The sequence below is a fragment of the Hyla sarda genome, chromosome 11 (assembly GCF_029499605.1).
Source record: "Hyla sarda isolate aHylSar1 chromosome 11, aHylSar1.hap1, whole genome shotgun sequence".
NCBI classification, from domain to species: Eukaryota; Metazoa; Chordata; class Amphibia; order Anura; family Hylidae; genus Hyla; species Hyla sarda.
In genome coordinates, this window is record NC_079199.1 from 85,820,938 (window position 1) to 85,836,911 (window position 15,974).

General features: G+C 47.3%; 1 protein-coding gene across 1 annotated transcript in view; it reads right to left on the reverse strand.

The window, feature by feature from the left end:
• Positions 1–15,759, reverse strand: part of HJV (hemojuvelin BMP co-receptor) — a 35,227-nt gene extending 19,468 nt beyond the window's left edge. Inside the window, exon 1 of the mRNA XM_056546662.1 lies at positions 15,657–15,759. The gene's annotated coding sequence lies outside the window, so the exon portion shown is untranslated. The remainder of the gene's footprint in view (positions 1–15,656) is intronic.
• Positions 15,760–15,974: the final 215 nt, after the last annotated feature.

Sequence of the window (15,974 nt, forward strand, 5' to 3'; positions counted from 1 at the left end):
GTATTTTCTGTTATCCCCTTTCTTTGCAGGGCAGAGGCATGGCCGAAATTATTGGCCTTCCTTCACCTGTGCAAATGGGGAGGATGGTACACACCTGGTTCCGCCCCTTATTCCGCCCTTGGGGGAGTTCCAGGTGTGTTCTGTTCCATATAAAAGGCTTGAGTTGATGAATGCACCCTGTATGACTAAGGCCCATTAGGTGGGCCGAAACGCGTCACCTGTGCCCACTATGTCCATGTACTGAGGTTTTATTTAACCTCCCTGGCGGTATGATTCTGTCTGGAAATTTGTACCAAAAGCGGTACAATTTTTTTAACTGAATTTCACATCTCCCTCCGCCCATTTCACATCTCCCCTGTCACATTCCCCTCTCCCTTGTCACATCCCCCGTCACATTCTCCCCCCTCCTTGTCACATTCTCCCCCCTCCTTGTCACATTCTCCCCCCTCCTTGTCACATTCTCCCCCCTCCTTGTCACATTCTCCCCCCCTCCTTGTCACATTCTTCCCCTGTCACATTCCCCCCCTTGTCACATTCCCCCCCCCTTGTCACATTCTCCCCCTGTCACATCCCCCCCCCTGTCACATTCCCCCCCCCCATGTCACATTCCCCCCCCCCTTGTCACATTCCCCCCTGTCACATTCCCCCCCCTTGTCACATTCCCCCCCCCCCCATGTCACATTTCCCCCCTGTCACATTCCCCCCCCTTGTCACATTCCCCCCCCATGTCACATTTCCCCCCCTTGTCACATTCCCCCCCTGTCACATTCCCCCCCCTTGTCACATTCCCCCCCCCCTGTCACATTCCCCCCTTGTCACATTCCCCCCTGTCACATTCCCCCCCCCAGTCACATTCCCCCCCCCAGTCACATTCCCCCCCCAGTCACATTCCCCCCCAGTCACATTCCCCCCCAGTCACATTCCCCCCTCTGTCACATCCCCCCCCCCCCCAGTCACATTCCCCCCCAGTCACATTCCCCCCCCAGTCACATTCCCCCCCTGTCACAATCCCCCCCCTTGTCACATTCCCCCCCCCCCTCACATTCCCCCCCCCTGTCACATTCCCCCCTGTCACAATCCCCCCCCCCAGTCACATTCCCCCCCCTGACACATTCCCCCCCCAGTCACATTCCCCCCCCCCCAGTCACATTCCCCCCCCAGTCACATTCCCCCCTCTGTCACATTCCCCCCCCAGTCACATTCCCCCCCCAGTCACATTCCCCCCCCAGTCACATTCCCCCCTCTGTCACATTCCCCCCCCCAGTCACATTCCCCCCCCCAGTCACATTCCCCCCCAGTCACATTCCCCCCCCAGTCACATTCCCCCCCTGTTACATTCCCCCCTTTGTCACATCCCCCCCCCCCCCCCCCCCCCCTTGTCACCTTGTCCTGCAGCAGTATACACTGGGTTTGCCGGCAGATTTCATACCTAGTGTATTTGCTGCATAACAAGCCCTTTCCCCTTCAGCCAATCACAGGCTTTACACCACTGCGGCCTGTGATTGGCTGAAAAGTGAAAGGTCCTAGAAGATGAATAGTGAAGAGAGGACACCCCGGACCGCACGGAGGGGAACGGCATCTGCAGGGACCGGGATTAGGTGAGCAAAAGGTTTTTTTATTTTACTACTTCTTCCCTTTACACTTAGCTCAGTGTTTTTCTAACAGGGGGCCTCCAGCTGTTGTGAAACTACTACTCCCAGCATGCCCGGACAGCCTTTGGCTGTTCGGGCATGCTGAGAGTTGTAGTTTTGCAACAGCTGGAGGCCCCCTGGTAGGGAAACACTGACTTTTAGTATTTTTCGTTACCTGCTCTGGCCGTCCCCCGCAACGGGAGCCGACCAGAGCAGGTAATCGCATGTTTTCCCGGGGGGCCGCATCGCTATATCGCATTGCTTTTGCGATATATCGTGCAGCCCGGCCGGGAACTCTGCAATTCTACCCCGAGCGTGACTCGGGGTTACCGATTCTGGCAGGGAAAATTAACCCCGAGTCACGCTCGGGAATACCGCTCAGGAGGTTAATACATTGCTCCGTTGGATTCTTCTTGCGCTGGACATTCCATTTTTCTTCAGTTCCTGTTTCTGGCATTGCCCATGCCAGGACGAGCACATTGGCTTTAGAGGAAGAGAGCTGGGATCACACCTATATTCCTATAATCACTTTTTTGTATCTGTACCATTTTGGTATTGATCTGACTTTTTAATCGCTTTTTTACTTTTTTTTCTGGGATATTATAAAAATTGCAATTCTGTGGTTTGGTATTTTTTTTTACTTTTACGTCATTTACCGTATGGGATACATAATGTTATATTTTAATAGTTCGTACAATTACGCACGCAGCAATACTAAATATTTTTATTATTATTATGTTTACATGTTTTTATATAGGAAAAGGGGGTATTTGAACTTTTAACATGGAAGGGGTTAATGTGCGTCTTTTAAACTTTTATTAAAACTTTTTTTTTTCCTACACTATTAGACTTTTAGGAGGAATCATTAGATTCCTCATACAGATCAATAGAGTTCTATTGAACTCGATTGATCTGTGTGCTCTGTGATCCATTGATAGAGCCTAGTCCAGCCAGGCTCTATCAATGACAGAGCCACAGACAGCAGAAAACAGAGGTAATCTCTCCGGCTATCTCTATAGTGGATCGCCCCCTCGCGATGGCACTGCAGAGGGGCGATCCACCCCACTAGCCTGTCACATGTCCCTTTAGATGCCGCTGTCAACTTTGACAGTGGTGATCTAAAGGGTTAATGGCCAGCCGCGGCAATCACTGCATGCTGGCTATTAGCAGCGGCCCCCAGCTACTGAAATCAGCCGGTGGCTGCAGAGTATGGAGCGGGCATGAGTCGGGAGCCCGCTCAATACAGACTGCTGAGTGCCTCCGCACTTGTCAGGTCCGGCCCTGGACCTGGAATATCTAGTCATATAAATTTTTTTATCAAATGTAAATACAATAATGTTCATACTTTGGGGCTAAATTGGACTAAAACAATAGATATACAAAACTAGATGCAAGATAACACTACTACTTGGGCATATTGCCAGTGGACAACAACACTGCATCCTAGGAACAGAATCTATCTGCCAGTCCTGGTGGTGCTCTATTCACATACAGCATATATATATATATATATATATATATATATATTTGTCTAAACCACATCAGAGCAGCAGAGAAGATGACTGGCACTCATCGCATCTGGCGTTCAGACGTGTCCTCAAAACATCGGGCAGATCAGCAGGAAGACATTCGTCTTTTCTGCTGTTCTGATGTGGACTAAAATCAATATTCATAGGTGTCACGATTCGGCAGGCTGGATGTGGATCCTCTGTGTCAGCGAGGGATTGGCGTGGACCGTGTCGGTGGACCGGTTCTAGGTTGCTACAGGTATTCACCAGAGCCCACCGCAAAGCGGGATGGTCTTGCTGCGGCGGTAGCAACCAGGTCGTATCCACCGGCAACGGCTCAACCTCGCTGACTGCTGAGAAGGCGTGGGACAGAAGGACTAGACAGAGGCAAGGTCAGATGTAGCAGAAGGTCGGGGCAGGCGGCAAGATTCGTAGTCAATGGCGATAGCAAGAGGTCAGGAACACTGGTAAGGCAAACTCGTTAATTTCTAACGATAATTTGTTTTCCCTTAGTCCTAACAGTAGCACAGATGGGGTATTCCACCCCCCCGCGAACTGGTAGGACAGATGGAATTTTTATTGATTAATAAACTAATTAGCAAACCACACCCACAATACCCTGTATAAAGGAGGGGTCACCCTCTGTCCCCTTGTGTTGTAACAAGAAGAACTAATAATAATAATAATAATACTAGGGAGGGAAAGTTGTGCTACTGTTAGGACTAAGGGAAAACAAATTATCGTTAGAAATTAACGATTCCCTTACGTCCTAACCAGTAGCACAGATGGGGATATGGCAAGCAGAATACCCTATGAGGGAGGGCTCCCATGCCTGGCGGCAGATAATACTGACCGTCCAAAGGAAGAGTAATCGGCAACTCTACTATCAAGCCTGTAGTGGGTGATAAAGGTGGAGAGTGAACTCCAGGATGCAGCCTTGCATATGTGTTCCAAGGGAACTAAATTCCTTTCCGCAAAGGAAGTAGATACAGACCTGGTAGAATGAGCTCTTACGAACTCAGGAGGCTCCATGTTCTGAGATACCATTGCTTCACAAATGGCATTTTTTACCCATCTACTGATGGAAGGTTTAGAGGCTTTGTGACCCTTCCGGGCCCCTGCAAAAAGGATTAGTAGATTTTCATCCTTCCTAAACAGCTTAGATCTTTCTAAGTAGATCCGGAGACATCTAGAAATATCGAGGCAATGCAGGCCTCTTTCTTCGTCAGTGGATGGACGTGGAGCTAGGACTGGAAGAGAAATTATTTGATTTATGTTCTGGAAGGATGGTACTTTAGGGATAAAAGATGGAATAAATCTCAAAAGTACCCTATCTGGCAAGAATCTTGTATAGGGTTCAAACGCAGAGAGCGCTTGTAATTCACCAATTCTCTTGGCAGATGTTATAGCCAGTAAAAAAGTTGTTTTAATGGTAACAAACTTTATGTCCACGTCCTCCATAGGCTCAAAGGGAGGAGATGACAGTCCCTTGAGTACGACTGATAAATCCCAAGTGGGAACTGGTTGTATAATTGTAGGTTTCAACCTTGAGGCCCCTCTCAAGAATGTTTTGATCAGTGGGTCTTGAAATAAAGGCTTATTAATGTAAGCCGAAATGGCCGAAACTTGGACCTTGAGAGTAGAAGGAGACAAATTCTTGTCTAGTCCATCCTGGAGAAAGCTGAGAATGGTAGGAGCAGCTATATCTCTTCCAACTTGCTTCTTGGAGCACCAAGATTGGAAAATTGTCCAGATTCTTTTGTATGTCTTATTGGTTGACTCCGCTCTGGAGTGTGAGAGTGTTTTCAAGACCGCACTGGAAAGCCCTTCTAAATGTGGAAGGGACTGATCAACCTCCAGGCTGTCAGGTTGAACATCTGAAGATTCGAGCAGCTGTGCGTGTCCCCCGACACTAATGCTTGCTCTGGGGGAAGCCTCCAAAATTGTCCCCGACTCATCTGAAAGAGTTGGGTGAACCAAGCTCTCTTGGGCCAAAATGGGATTATGGCTATGACGGATGCTTGGTCTTGCCTGATCTTCATCAATACCCTTGGGATCAAGGAAATTGGAGGGTAGATGTAGGCCAGCCTGAACCTCCACGGGATTGAGAAAGCATCTATTGCCACCGGGTTGTCTTCCCTGTAAAGGGAACAGAACCTCTCCAACTTGGAGTTGAACCTCGTTGCCATGAGGTCTATCTCTGGCACACCCCACCTGAGCGTTATCTCTCTGAATATGACTGGGTGGAGAGACCATTCTGCGGTTAGGAGTCCTCTGCTCAGGCGGTCGGCTATCATATTGAGGGAACCTCGAATATGAACCGCGGACAGGTGGGTGAGGTTCCTTTCTGCCCAATCCAAGATCAGACCCACCTCTCTGAGGAGGTTTTGTGACCGAGTGCCTCCCTGCTTGTTGATGTACATCACAGCCGTCATGCTGTCGGATTGGATCTTGACAGCTTTCCCTTGGAGGACAGAAGCAAAGTGCAGCAATGCTAGCCTGATTGCACGAATCTCCAGGAGATTGGAGGTTAATAGTTTGTCCTGAGGAGACCATGCACCTTGCACTGTCAGATCCTGAAGATGCGCTCCCCAACCTACAAGGGATGCGTCGGTAGTAAGTATGATCCAAGAGGGTTGGATCAGGGACCGGCCGTCCTCTAGGTGAGACCACCACCTCAGAGAAGAACGGGTTGCGCAAGACAGGGAGTGACACCTGTTCAGGCCGGATGGCCGGTGATTCCAAATGGCAAGAACCTCTGCTTGGAGAGGGCGAAGATGCCAAAGAGCCCAAGGTACCGCGTCTGCGGTAGCGGACATAAGTCCCAACATCCGCATGAGAGTGCGAATAGACACTTTCCGGGATATTAAAAGATGTTGAGCCGATTCTTGAACCCGGAGTTTTCTCTCGGGAGTGAGGTAGAGTGTCATTGAGATTGTATCGACTATGAAACCAAGGAACCTCACTGATGTTGTCGGGAGGAAATTGGACTTGGCCCAATTGACTATCCAACCCAACTGATGAAGGAAGGATACGGCTAGCTGGAGATGTTGGGACAGGATCGTTTGAGATGGAGCTCTGAGGAGCCAATCGTCTAGGTAGGGAACAATGCTGAGCCCCTGGAGCCTTAGAGCAGCTACCACAGCCACCACAACCTTGGTAAAAGTGTGAGGGGCAGAAGAGATCCCAAACGGGAGGGCTACAAACTGGAGGTGTTTTAGAACTCCCCCTACCTGAACAGCGATCCTTAAATACTTCCTGGATGCAGGATGAATAGGGATATGGAGGTAAGCATCCTTTAAGTCCAGGGTGGCCAGGTAATCTCCTGGCGAGATAAGGTTGACCACAGACTGAATGGTTTCCATGCGAAAGCGTTTGTGCTTTACAAACTGATTGAAAAATCTTAGATCTATAATCATCCGCCAGTCTCCCGTTAGCTTGGGAACAAGGAAGACTGGGGAATAGATCCCTGCCCCCCAATCCGGTGTAGGAACTTCCTCCAGGGCACCTTTCTGGATATACTCCAGAATGTAAGACTCTAGAACCGACTGCTTGACTGGGGGAAGAACTCTTGTTTGCACATACCGGGAAGGAGGAATTGATACAAGATCTATTGAATAACCAACTGAAATTATTCTCAGGACCCAAGGATCCTGAATAAGTAGAGTCCAAGCATCTAAAAAATGATGTAGGCGGCCGCCTACAGGAATATGGGGGGCAGGATGGGAAACTGGAGAGGTCAACCCGGCAGGGAACCCAGAGCTTCCTAGAAGCCCATAGTCAGAGTCTTCTCTCCTTGGGACCACGGGAGCGCTTACCGCCCCGGCGTTGATTACCCCACTCCTTCTGGGGTCTAGGTTGGGCAGTTGATCTGTCCCCAAAATGCCTGCCCCGACCGCGAAAGGACTGCTGAGGAAGGGACTTTCCCTTTTTGTCAGACAGGCCCTCCATTATGCGGTCCAACTCTTTACCAAACAAAATGCCGGGTTCATAAGGCATACTACAAAGAGTATGCTTGGAGGAGTTGTCAGCCTTCCACGGCTTTAACCAGAGAGGACGACGTCCGGCGGAAGACAAGGCCATAGTTTTAGAAGCCAGTTTTAGCTGCTGTATAGCAGCATCGCAAAGAAAATCCATGGCCAGATTGGCCGTTTTGAAGGAGGCCAAAATCTCGTCTCTAGGGACCCCCTGGTCTAAATCCGCCTGAATGGAGGAGAGGCGAGTCTTCAGGAAGTTTGCCACTTCTGAACTGGCAATAGAGACTGAAGCTGAGGCAGCTGCTGTCGAGTATGAGCGCCTAAAAGCGCAATCAGCTTTTCTGTCCATTGGATCCTGGAGGGAAGACCCATCCTCTGAAGGAACCAAGGTTCTCTTGGACATTTTAGCAACAGCAATGTCCACTTTGGGAACAGAGCCCCATGAGGCCAGCTGATCTTCCCTAATGGGAAACATGGTCTTGAAACGTTTGGACAAGACCGGGCCTTTTTCAGGCTTTTTCCATTCTGTCTTAAGTACAGACAATAGGGTCTCGTCCGCTTTAAAGGCCCTAGGCCCCTTAGAGGCGGAGGAGGAAGCTTCCCCGGGATCAACATCCTGGTCCCCCGACCTGATGGATCTCAAAAGTCGCTGGGTTTTTTCCAGCGGAAAAAAATAAGGGATGGTCTCTTCCTCATCGGAAGAGGATGATGTAGGATCTTCTTTATCCGGTCCCATAGATACATCCATTCTAGGAGGAGAGGCTGGTCTGGGACGTTTCTGAGCAACAGCTTGCTTTAATTCCTCAATGGATGCATGCATAGCAGACATATTCGTGGAAACCCACACATACATATCTTGCACAGTAGGTTCCGCCAGATGGGAGGGTAGAGTCTTGGCCCTACAAGGTGGACATCTAGAAAATTCATAAGAATCTTCTAGCGGAACACTACAATCATGGCAAGCGAGGTGTTTCCGCTTGGAGGTCCTTTTTCCAGGACCTTCACGGTCAGCGGAGCCTTCCGTAGACATAATCTGAGGAAGATATTGATATTACTAATTATTAAGCAAGCTCAGAGAAAAAAGATTCAAAAAATCTAAAGCAAAGAAGACTACCAAAAAGCAGCAAAAGCGCGAGTGAAAAAATAAGTCACTGTACTTTCCGCAGGGACAGTACAGGCCTAAGGTCACAATCTCAAAGACAGATACGTGGACAAGCCAAAGCATCTGGACTCAAAGAGACTGAGCTGCACTCTGGAAGGGATTAAATACCCTTCAAAATTGGCGCCTAAAGGAAGCTCCGCCCACTAGGGCGGAGTAACCTGAAAATAGTCTATTCTAAAGAGTGACTGGAAGAGAGAAAACCCCCCGCCTGGGGAAACAATCTCTACATAGGAAAAAGTTGTTCTTTCCTCTCATGCCCCCCTTTTTACTTTTTTTTTTTTTTTTGAAAAGAAAAAAGGAGGGGAAGTGATGTAAGACGCCGCTGACGTCACTTCTGCCGGCCCGAGATGCGGGGCTTAGCCGCACATAGAGAGCCGGGCCGGTGGGCGGAACCTCAGAGCCAGGTCGGCATCAGAGGGATAGCCAAGGAGAGAGCCTGCCCGAAGGTGAGCAGAGCTAACTATAGATTTATTCCCCACAGCCGCAGAAGGCTGTTCAAGGGGAGCCAGTAACTGGCAGTGAAAAAAAGAGAGAACACCTCCTAAGCACGGAGGGTCACCATCTGTCCCACTGTCCGGGAGGACAGAAAAAAACACAAGGGGACAGAGGGTGACCCCTCCTTTATACAGGGTATTGTGGGTGTGGTTTGCTAATTAGTTTATTAATCAATAAAAATTCCATCTGTCCTACCAGTTCGCGGGGGGTGGAATACCCCATCTGTGCTACTGGTTAGGACGTAAGGGAAACTATAAACGCTTTCTCTGGCACAAGGCAACAAGATCCGGCAAGGAAGTGAAGGGGAAGTGAGGTAATATAGCCAGGGAGCAGGTGGAGGCTAATTAGACTGATTGGGGCAGGCACTAATCATTGGTGCACTGGCCCTTTAAATCTTAGAGAGCTGGCGTGCGCGCGCCCTAAGGAGCGGAGCCGCGCGTGCCAGGACGTGACAGCCGGGGACCGGGACAGGTGAGTGACTTGGGATGCGATTCGCGAGCGGGCGCGTCCCTCTATGCGAAACGCATCCCCGCCGGCAGTGTCAGTGCAGCGCTCCCGGTCAGCGGGTCTGACCGGGGCGCTGCAGAGAGAGGAACGCCGCGAGCGCTCCGGGGAGGAGCAGGGACCCGGAGCGCTCGGCGTAACAATAGGACAACCTTTTTAACAAAAAATGTGCCACCTCCTGGGCACTTAGCTAATTCTGAGTTCAAGACCAGCACAAATGTCAAAATAAGGTCAGTTAGGACTTTAGTGCCATAAAAAACACATCTACATCTATACAAAATCATTAATGCATTTTATATTTCTAGAACTATATAGTAGGATTGATATACATCTATATGAGAACCGTAATAAAAATATCTTGATTAGTAAATGTAATAGTTCCCTCTGCAAAGTTTATTAATTTCCCCAATAATTTAGGCGGTAAGGTAACATGGTATTTTTTTTTAAATAGCGGTGAACCTGACAAAAAATCACACCATTTCTGCACTAGTTGCAGATGTTGTGCGATTTTTTACCATTTTTGCCAGCAAATATACAAGGGGCATGGCTTAGCAAAAAGTGGGAGTGCTAACAGGCATGCCTGCCCCAGCTCACAAAATTTGTCGCAGTTTACGCTGCCAAAACAGCATAGACTGCTGTTGAAATCTCCGCTAGCTACGAGTTATCGGAGCACACATTTGCTGAATTGATGTAAAGGCAGATTTTTGTGCATGAAATCTGCACCAAGTATAGTACTCATGAACATACCCTCAATGCAGGGGATGAAGAACAACAGACCTAAAAGACTATATGTATCATGTATAAATTTCATCTTTATTTTAATTAAAAACATAGTTTTTTATATGTTACCCAAGATGCAGAAATATGTTTTTTTTTTCCATTTTACCATTGTTACAACAATGTTATCTTCCCGGGAGAATTAATGCATTATTTTATAGCAATTTAGTTATTTTGTTGCTCTTTGTATACTCTGCACATGTGTTTTAGTAATTACTGACCCTCAGGTTTGCCATCACATATGGATTAGACATTTTTTGAGTTCCTTCCAGGTTAGAGGTAAGAGGCATATGTAGTTAGCACTATTTACCTTGACTCATTTGAAGTATTTCATGTGTGTTTCATATGTGACCTGCTCTAAATGGCCGATTTGGCAATGTACATCCCATCTGTATCTGGGAGACTCTCACTAGCTTAGGGTATTAACTGTGCCGTTTGGCCTGTCACGTAGAGGAATGCATTGCTAATACCACTCAGCTGTGAGAGCTGCTTGGCGCACATGTTATGCCCTGATGGGTGCAAAGACTGAAACATATGCACAGCCCCATTTAGCAGGGCACAAGAGGCTGCAGTGAGTGATGCAGCTCTACCACTTTGCCATATGTAAGTTGCTCATATAATTGGTGTGTGCAGAGTCCCATATAGTACAGGATGGAGGTAACTTAAAGGAGAACATAACATAAAAAAATATGTAAAAACAGATTAACCCCTTAGGGCTCAGCCTATTTTCACCTTAACCCCTTAAGGACCGGGGGGTTTTCCGTTTTTGCATTTTCGTTTTTTGCTCCTTGCCTTTAAAAAATCATAACTCTTTCAATTTTGCACCTAAAAATCCATATGATGGCTTATTTTTTGCGCCACCAATTCTACTTTGTAATGACGTCAGTCATTTTGCCCAAAAATCTACGGTGAAACGGGAAAAAAAATCATTGTGCGGCAAAATTGAAAAAAAAACACACCATTTTGTAACTTTTGGGGGCTTCCGTTTCTACGTAGTACATTTTTCGGTAAAAATGACATCTTTATTCTGTAGGTCCATACGATTAAAATGATACCCTACTTATATAGCTTTGATTTTGTCGGACTTCTGGAAAAAATCATAACTACATGCAGGAAAATTTATATGTTTAAAATTGTCATCTTCTGACCCCTATAACTTTTTTATTTTTCCATGTATGGGGCGGTATGAGGGCTCATTTCTTGCGCCGTGATCTGAAGTTTTTAACGGTTTTTGCATTGATAGGACTTATTGATTGCTTTTTATTCATTTTTAAATGATATAAAAAGTGACCAAAAATGCACTATTTTGGACTTTGGAATTTTTTTACGCGCACGCCATTGACCGAGCGGTTTAATTAATGATATATTTTTATAATTTGGACATTTCCGCATGCGGTGATACCATATATGTTTATTTTTATTTTTACTTACACTGTGTTTTTTTTTTTATTGGAAAAGGGAGGTGATTCAAACTTTTAATAGGGGAGGAGTTAAATGATCTTTATTCACTTTTTTTTTTCACTTTTTTTTTACAGTGTTATAGCTCCCATAGGGACCTATAACACTGCACACACTGATCTTCATCATTGATCACTGGTTTCTCATAAGAAACCAGTGATCAACGATTCTGCCGCATGACTGCTCATGCCTGGATCTCAGGCACTGAGCAGTCATTCGGTGATCGGACAGCGAGGAGGCAGGTAGGGGCCCTCCCGCTGTCCTGTAAGCTGTTCGGGATGCCGCGATTAGCCGCACGATTATCCCGAACAGCCCGATTGAGCTAGCCGGCAACTTTCACTTTTAGCCACGCGGCTCAGCTCTGAGCGCGCGGCTAAAGGGTTAATAGCGCACGGCGCCGCGATCAGCACTGCGCGCTATTAGAGGTGGGTCCCGGCTTCACTATGACGCCGGGCCCGCCGTGATATGACGCGGGGTTACTGTGTAACCCCGCGTTACATCAGGAGAGCAGGACCAAGGACGTACCGATACGTCCTTGGTCCTTAAGGGGTTAAGGACTCAGCGTTTTTCCGTTTTTGCATTTTCATTTTTTCCTCATCACCTTCTAAAAATCATAACACTTTAAATTTTGCACATAAAATTCCATATGATGGCAAATTTTTTGCACCAACAATTCTACTTTGCAGTGACATTAGTCATTTTACCCAAAAATCCACGGCGAAACGGAAAAAAAATTCATTGTGCGACAAAATTTAAGAAAAAATTTCATTTTGTAACTTTTGGGGGCTTCCGTTTCTACGCAGTGCATTTTTCAGTAAAAATAACACCTTATCTGTAAGTCCATTAGGTTAAAATGATATCCTACTCATATAGGTTGGATATTGTCGTACTTCGGAAAAATCATAACTACATGCAGGAAAATTTCTATGTTAAAAATTCTCATGTTCTAACCCCTATAACTTTTTTATTTTTCCGCATACGGGCCGCTGTTCTGAAGTTTTTATCGGTATCCTTTTTGTATTGATGGGACTTTTTGATTGCTTTTTATTCATTTTTTCATGATATAAAAAGTGACCAAAAATACGCTATTTTGGACTTTGGAATTTTTTTGCGCATACGCCATTGACTGTGCGATTTAATTAATGATATATTTTTATAGTTTGGAGATTTCCGCACGTGGCGATACCACATATGTTTATTTTTATTTACACTGTTTTTTTATGGGAAAGGGGGGTGATTCAAACTTTTTATAATTTTTTTTTTTTTGCTGTGCTATAACTCCCATAGGGACCTATAACAATGCACACACTGATCTCTTATGCTGATCCCTGCAAAGCCATAGCTTTGCACGGATCAGTGAGATAGGGGCTCGATTGCTCAAGCCTGTAGCTCAGGCTTAGAGCAATCAAACCCCGATCGGAAGCCGCGGAGAAAGGTAAGGAGACCTCTGCCTGGGTCCCAGTTGATCGGAACAGCCAGACTGAGCTGCCGGGAAGCGTTTACTTTCACTTTCAGAGGCGGCGGTCAACTTTGACCGCCGTATCTGAAGGGTTAATAGCGCGTGGCACAACGATCGGTGCCTCGCGCTGTTAGCCCAGGGTCCCGGCTATGAATAGCAGCCGGGACCGACCCGGTGTGATGCGGGGTCACGGCGTGACCCCATTTTAAGCACCGGGACCGGGCTCAGGGTGTACAGGTAGGCCCTGAGTCCTTAAGGATCGGGGATGCAGGGCGTATGCATACGCCCTGCGTCCCCAAGAGGTTAAAGCTGCAAAACTGGAGACAGAGAGACACATTACCAAAGAGTGTAGAACTAACCCCAAAATGGTCTGTAAGGGTAGGGTCACCAGTGGCGTAATTTGCTGCATATTTTGCTGCATCTTTGCTACAGCTGATTCTGATACGCAGTAAGGGGTATGAATATATGCAGCATCAAAAAACACCACTTGTGACCCTACCCTAATTACGTAAATGGTAAAAAGGTTTTAACTGAATGTGATGGTCCTTTAAAAAGTGATGAGGGAGGAATTAAAGAGGGTGATAAGGAAAAAAGGAATACATTAAACAGATTCTTATCCACTGTGTTCACAGAGAAAAATGAAATGGCAGGTGAAATACAGCAAGATAAGGTAAACTCCCCAGTACAGGTCACCGGTCTAACCCAGAAAGAAGTACAGGTCACCTGTCTAACCCAGGAAGAAGTACCGTGCCTCCTACAAATATTAAAATAGACAAATCCCCAGGTCTAGATGGCATTCACCCGCATGTTCTAAGGGGGTTAAATAGTGTAATAGACAGACCCCTAAATCCAAAATTCAAGGACTGAATCAGGGGGAATCACTGGATGTTGTATATCTTGATTTCTCTAAAGCATTTGATACAGTTCCACACAAAAGATTGGTGCATAAAATAAGAATGCTTTAGCTAGGGGGGAAAATGTGTGTAAGTGAGTAAGAAACTGGCTCAGTGATAGGAAACAGAGAGTGGTTATTAATGGCACATATGAGTGGGTGACTGTTACTAGTGGGGTACCACAGGGGCCAGTTTTGGGTCCTTTTCTTTTTAATATATTTATTAATAACCTTGTAAAGGGATTGTATAGTAAAGTATCAATCTTTGCAGATGATACTAAATTCTGTAAAGTGGTTAACACAATAAAGGACAGCACACTTTTACAAATGGATCTGGATAGGCTGGAGACTTGGGCTGAGAAGTGGCAAATGAAGTTCAACACCAATAAATGTAAGGTAATGCAGATGGGGAGGAAAAATCCAGGCTGGGAGTATGTATTAAATGGGAGAACACTTGGGAGGACTGACATGGAAAAGGAGTTTTAGTTAACAGTAAATTTATCTGTAGCAATCAGTGTCAGGCAGCTGCTGCCAAGGCAAATAAAATCATGGAGTGGATCAAAAGGGGCATAGATGCCCACGACAAGGAAATAATTCTACTACTGTATAAATCACTAGTCAGACCACACAATAAATACTATGTCGAGCATCATTGTACAAGAAAGATACTGTATTGTGGAACTGTAGAGGGTTCAAAGGTGGGCAACCAGAGTAATACATGGAATGGGAGGACTACAGTGCCCAAAAATCTTCAGAATTAGGGTTATTTATCTTAGAAAAAAAGATGGTATAGAGGCAACCGAATAACTACCGTATATACTCGAGTATAAGCCGACCCGAGTATAAGCCGAGACCCCTAATTTCAACCCAAAATCCCAGGAAAAGTTATTGACTCGAGTATAAGCCTAGGGTGGGAAATACCTCATCCCCCCCTGTCATCATCCAAACCCCCGTCATTAACATCCTCATCATCCCCTTGTCATCATCCCACACATCCCCCCTTCATCATCCCCTTGTCATCATCCCACACATCCCCTTATCATCCCACACATCCCCCCTTCATCATCCCCTTGTCATCATCCCACACATCCCCTTATCATCCCACACATCCCCCCTTCATCATCCCCTTGTCATCATCCCACACATCCCCCCTTCATCATCCCCTTGTCATCATCCCACACATCCCCTTATCCCACACATCCCCCCTTCATCATCCCCTTGTCATCATCCCACACATCCCCCCTTCATCATCCCCTTGTCATCATCCCACACATCCCCTTATCATCCCACACATCCCCCCTTCATCATCCCCTTGTCATCATCCCACACATCCCCTTATCATCCCACACATCCCCCCTTCATCATCCCCTTGTAATCATCCCACACCCCCCCCCTTCATCATCCCCACCCCCCTTCATCATCCCCACACCCCCCCCCCCTTCATCATCCTCTTCTCATCATTCGCCCTCAGTGGTCTTCAACCTGCGGACCTCCAGAGGTTTCAAAACTACAACTCCCAGCAAGCCCGGGCAGCCATCGGCTGTCCGGGCTTGCTGGGAGTTGTAGTTTTGAAACCTCCGGAGGTCCGCAGGTTGAAGACCACTGCGGCCTTCAACATGCGGACCTCCAGAGGTTTCAAAACTACAACTCCCAGCAAGCCCGGGCAGCCATCGGCTGTCCGGGCTTGCTGGGAGTTGTAGTTTTGAAACCTCCGGAGGTCCGCAGGTTGAAGACCACTGCGGCCTTCAACATCATCCAGCCCCCTCTCACCCCCTTTAGTTCTGAGTACTCACCTCCGCTCGGCGCTGGTCCGGTCCTGCAGGGCTGTCCGGTAAGGAGGTGGTCCGGTGAGGAGGTGGTCCGGGCTGCTATCTTCACCGGGGGCGCCTCTTCTCCGCGCTTCCGGCCCGGAATAGAGCCGTTGCCTAGACAACGACGCATCTGCGTCGTTGTCAAGGCAACGTGACTATTCTGAGGCCGGGCCCGAAGCGCTTAGAAGAGGCCTCCCCGGTGAATATAGCAGCCCGGACCACCTCCTCACCGGACCACCTCCTTACCGGACAGCCCTGCAGGACCGGACCAGCGCCGAGCGGAGGTGAGTACTCAGAACT